This window comes from Dipodomys spectabilis, unplaced genomic scaffold (genome assembly GCF_019054845.1).
Source record: "Dipodomys spectabilis isolate Male_0828 unplaced genomic scaffold, ASM1905484v1 ptg000187l, whole genome shotgun sequence".
Taxonomy (NCBI): domain Eukaryota; kingdom Metazoa; phylum Chordata; class Mammalia; order Rodentia; family Heteromyidae; genus Dipodomys; species Dipodomys spectabilis.
In genome coordinates this window covers 9673876-9679875 of record NW_024870864.1, presented here as the reverse complement: position 1 = coordinate 9679875, position 6000 = coordinate 9673876, and positions in this window count along the sequence as shown.

Below are 6000 nucleotides of genomic sequence, written 5' to 3'. Positions count from 1 at the left end.
TGTCACTTTGGGCTATAAAATTTTTGGCAGTCCTATTCACCACAAACTTGCTCGTCTGATAAAAAAAACAACCATCAGCATTATCAGTATTTCATTCCCCAGGGTACCCTACCAAGTCCAGTTTTATACAATGGGAAGCCCTCTTCCCCATTGCAGGAAGCTAAAACCCTTTCACAGCTTCTAGAAGAGTGCTCTCTGGGACATTGGATCATCCCTAAAATGTCTGGGCCCAGAAGCATAGTGAGCACCAGTGCACAATTAGAATATCCGTATCTTAATGTAGCTGATCAAGGTACAAACCAAAGTGGGACATCTCCCTCCCTCCCCCAGCCCACAGACAAACATTTTTCCAGCAGAAAGGTTATAGGAAGGAGAAGCTGAATGTATTAACTGTCTCTCTGGTCTGCTGCCTGACTTCCTTTGGGCTCAGCAGATGATATTAGGCGCCAGACACATATGCATGGTGCCATTTGCGTGTCTGTGTTAAGGTTGACTTAATTAGGAGAGTTTACCTCAAATACATGTTCAATGAATTCTCTTCGTGGTGTAACATTTTTTTGTCTATTGCCTATTGCTATGCTTGAAAAGAACAGAACATAGAAAGTATGAGCATCTCTGAAGTCATGTTTACACGCATTGATGTGCAGTAAGGAAAGAAAATGGGACCGGGGTCGAGTGAACTCCTGTAGGATAAATAGAGATAAATAATTCAGATTCTCATTATCATAGGAGGCCTATAGCTCCAGTGCATGGGAGCACCCAGCCTTTGTGAGAATCGGTATGCAGCAGACATTTGGAGGCTATAGCATGTAATCTAGCATTACTATTAACATAAATCAGAGGCAGGGATTAGCCATGTTTCTAAAGTCTTATAGGATAACTGAATTCACAATATATTGTTTAGTCCTCCCTGGACATTTTAGTAATCGGGTAATAGAAATGTTGAAGTAGTTGAGATGTTCTTTATATTACGCTCTGAAAAGATCTTTAACACAATGTCTTTCATAGACAGTTTTGATAGAACGTGTTGAACAAAAAGAAATATGCCTATTTTGGTAATATGGGTATGTTTCATTAGCTCAGCCTGCAGCGAGATGACATTACATTCTAAAAGGAATACAATTAATAACAATGAGAGATTTTTAGCTCTCAGAGTGTAGCTGGAGGAACTGAGCAGGATGTCAGAGCAATTAAGTGCAGGCACTGTATTACCTTTGTCTGAACACCCTTAACATCACCTTGTCTCAATGTGTTGAATAGTTATTTCTTTAGAGAAGGATTTGTAATTTATTTTGATGTTTCCTATAATTCAGACCACTATTATGAAAAATGATTTTCTCTCTCTCTTTTTCAGGTAAGGGGAAAAAATCTTTTAAAATAACTAGCGAGTAGAAATTAACATTTCTTTGGATTGGCATAGCTTCCTTTTTTTTTCTAGAGGAGAATAAGGAAGATGCACTTAGTTACTGTGGGGATTAAGCTGAGTCCAATTCTCCTATTTTACATAGAAGAAAAGTATAAACCAACCCAGGACTGTCCACAGGCATGCACGCTGTAAGAGCAATCCAGGGGAAAAAGTTGTACTTTTAGACGTTAAAAAATCATCTGGGGTATTATTTTATTCAGTGTTAACCTTTATGTTTTATGTTAAATGACAGTGAAGGTTCTGGAACAGGGTGATTCCCCAGAGTCTCAGTAGCTGAGACTTCTTTTATCTCTAAATGAGAGGTTCCATTCTCTTCCCCAATGCCACAACTGCCACAACTGCTTTTGGTTCCCTTCGCTAGTCAGTTGTAATAGGTGCAATGAAAGACGAAGTGTATCAAATATAAAAATTCTGGTTTTAAAAAGCATATGGAGAGACTAGCTTAAAATTCCATTTCTGTGTGTCCTGTCCTCTTTGAGATTTCAGAGTTAGTGGTTGTTTGGGCAAGGAGAAAGGTTGCAGGGAATAGGAAAGGGGCAGAGAGGAAAGAGGGAGAGAGGCAAGTAGAGAAAGAGGGAAAGGGGGGGGGGAAGAGGAGAGAGAGAGAGAGAGAGAGAGAGAGAGAGAGAGAGAGAGAGAGAGAGAGAGAGCTCCAATCACTTCTGCTAGTCTGCTGGTCCAAATTTACCTTGCTGGACTTTTCTTGGTGAACCGGCACAATGTGTAAGCAGGTGTCTAGAAATGCCAGGGGGTATTAATACCCAACTCCATTTCCACTCATGAGTAATGTATTAAAATGTTGCAGCTAATAAATTGTTAATCTGAGAAGCTGCAGGTTATTTTTTTACTTACACAGCCACTTGGTTAATGTGACACCAACCTAGCCATGGCTCTCGCTGTCTGTTATTTTCTGTGCTATTTTCCCAAGGATTCCCAAGGCCAGCTGCCAATTGCCAACTCCCTCTGCCTGTGACCACGGCTTAGATCCTGCATATATGCAGACGCACATACCTCTTCACACAATTAAATCACCCCCAAACTGCTCAGGGACTGGAGACCTGCTAGTGTTATGTGAGCAGTCCCCTCCCCTGCTAAGTATTATTGACAAATCCATCAAGGGCAGTGATGCATTGGCTTCCACCTTACCTAGAAGGACACTGGGGCAATGGTGACATGCTGTCACCGTGGTAACTGCGGCTGAAGTGAACAGCCTGTTAGGGTAGGTGACCCCTGTTGGCAGTGCGCCTGGAGATGTCGCACTGGCCCAGCCATCCTGTCGTGGGGACTCCAAGGAACAGCCCAGTGCCCTCAAATTGATTCATTAGGCCCTAAACGTATCGATTGCTCCAATTTACAGAAATTTATTATATTGATATTGGACTGATTAACATTTTGTGCCAGACTGGTTCGATATGTGCTTGTAACAGCTTTTAATGATTAATTGACTTTTATGATTCCATCTCGGGGGCTGTCAGTGAGCTGTGAACTGTGCGTAGCTTGCTCCTGGCTGTCTCTCCAGTGGCACAGGGCAGTGATTGAATACCTAGGAAATTAGTGTCCTTGCTGTCTCATTTTATGAAAGATAAATGCTATGACATTTAATGCAGACCTTAATTTAGAACAGAACGAGGCAGATCATTTTGCAATTTAATCATAAACAGGTAAATATCAGAACTTGTTTAGCATTTTACAAAGTTAAGCACACAGAAAACAGAGGCGAAGCAGAGCAGGCAACGAGGGAACGGCAAAAGGTAAAATAAAGTCATATGGGTTGGAGCTACGCAGCATTTTCATAAGCACATAATTTATGAGGGCCAACATCTGAGCCCATTTTTCAGCTCAGAATATACTGCTCTTATTCACTCGGTGTTGAGCCCAGGGTGTGGCGCCTGGCACCGGCTGCCAAGTTAGCATTTACCTTCCTGGCTGCAGGCAGCCCTGCAATATTGCCTGGTGAGTGGAGGAAAATACATTGACTGATTTTCCACAAAGGTAAATAGCAGCAAAAGGGACCAGCTCTAGTTTAATATGTGCCCCTGACATGTAATAAGGGGAATATCGCACTCAGCATGGTTTTATGTGTTACCTAAAACAACGATAAACATTATGAAAAGACAGCAGCAAAGATGAGGTTTTTTATTGTGCTCAGGAACAACAGAGAAAGAAGAGGAGGAAGGCTGGGCTCTGCCAACTCACACCTCTCGCATTCATGCTTAAAGCAGATTTCCTTCCTTTCATTTTAATTAAGAGACTTAAGTTACAGGGAAACTGTCTAAACATCATGTCAAATTATTCATGTTTGTATATATAAGGAATAAAATGAAATGGTTCTGTGCACAGTTCTTTCTGCCTTGCCATTCTATATTTTTTTTCTCTCTTGTGCTGACTGAGAACACCTTTCTCTGTGCTGCCATTGTCAATTGCTAATGTGAACACGGTGTGCAAATTTCGTGGTGGCCCTTAGTTGGAACTGCTTCCAATCTGTTGTGTATTTTTCCTCCAATCCTACAAAAGTGAAAGGATTTAGGAGCTCTCAGGCCCCATTTCAAAGATGCACCAGCAACTGCCTATCTGTTGTGCTTACTTCAACCCAGAGCCTCGGCTACTGCGCATGCTACCGAACTTCATTTCTCCTGATGTCAGGAATGATGGTTTTAATTCTGTATCTCTCAATCCGATGATGAGCAGGGATTAATTGGGCTCCTGAGTATGGATGTATCTACACAGACACACACGTGGGCAGTCTTTGACTTCTCGGAGTTCATCTGCATCGTCAGGACTATCTTGACCTCACTGTCTATTCCAGGTTGTCTTTCTTGGCAGCAGTGGTCCATGGTGATAGGTGTGATCTTTTGTGCCTAAGGCCCAGAGAGGACAAAGAGCACAAGAAATGCTCAGAATACCTCTGTCTGACTTGTAAACTGAGACAGTGCAATCATCACGGTTCTTGTTGGATTACAGTCCTGAATAGGAAAAGGCTGTTAGGAATGTTCTGCCCTTCCTTTGATTGGCTTTTGGTCTTCTCTCTTTTCTGACATTCTTCATTTTTCTGCCTTATGTTCATTGCTTAGAAATATTTTTTAAGCCAGTGTTTGCATATGCTGAAAGATAACTTAAATCTAAATACTTAACCTAATCTAGCCCCATAAAAATACAAACTACAACTTAACAGATAGAAGTAAACTCTATCTTTACTTGAAGTGCAGTTCCATTTCTGGCCTTTTGGTGGTAAATTGAAGAGTCTCATCTCACGGACTTTGCTCCCCAGGTTGGCTTTGAACCATGATCCTCAAATCTCTGCCTCCTGAGTAGCTAGGATTATAGGCACGAGCCACTTTCACTGGCTTTCAGCTCTTTTGCTTAAGACTAGTGTTCTACCACTTGAGTCACAGCTCTATCTCTGGCTTTTTGGAGGTTAAATCATGGACTTTTCTGCCAAGACTGGCGTTGAACTGCAGTCCTCAGATCACAGCCTCCTGAGTTGCTAGGATCAGAGATGTGAGCCACCGGCTTATTTTTTAGAAATATTTTTCTCCACATGTTTTACTTCTAAAAAAATCTTCCAAAAGACTATGATGGCATGCTTTCTTTCATAATTATAAAACATACCAAAGATATGTAGTAATATTTATGAGTACTAGAAACACTAGCACCAGATATTTTATGTTTGGATACTAAAATGTCTATGTCTATTAAATTTTTACTTAACAACTGCTTCAAAATTGATGGAAAATAAGGCAGGTACAGAGGCATACACCTGTAATCTCAGCACTTGGGAGGCTGAAACAGGAAGACTATAAGTTTGAGGGCAGCCTGGGCTACATTACAAGACCTTGTCTCATGAAACACACAAAAATTGATAGCATAATCCATTGCTGATTTAAAGATTACCTTATCCTATAACCATATTTGTGTGTCTGTAATCTAAATAATGACCCCAGGAAAAAATATCTTAATTTAGTGTCTTAGTCTACTTTCTACTTGTGTTGCTGCATCAAAGTACAATGGGCTAGGTGGTTTATGTAGCATAGGAATTCATTCTTCTCACCTCTGGAGGCTGAAAGTCCAAGATGTCAGCATTGCTGGGTTCTAGAGAGGGCCCTTTTATGGGCTGTAGATTTCTTGCATCCTAACATGATAGAATCAAACCGAGTCATTCTGGCCTCTGTGTAGACTGCCATGAATCCCATTCATGAAGCCTCCACTGTGACAAGAATTACCTCTCAGAGATCCCACCTCCAAACACCATCATGCCAGAAATTAGATTCCAGCACAAGAGTTTTGAGGGATTTACATACGCAGTCTATAACGTTTAGGAAATGGCTTTTTGGTGGTTAATTGAAGATAAGAGTCTCATCTCATGGACTTTCCTCCCCAGGCTGGATTTGAACCATGATCTGCAGATCTCTGGCTCCTGAGTAGCTAGGATTATTTTTTTCAGTTATTTTTTCTCAGTTATTTTTTTCTCAGTTATTTCAGTTGTCACATAAGCTTTAATTTTAAACCTAGCCAAGTTTATCTCTTCTATCATCAGAAAGGAAGCTTTTGCTAGCTTCTATGTGTTGGTCTTTGAA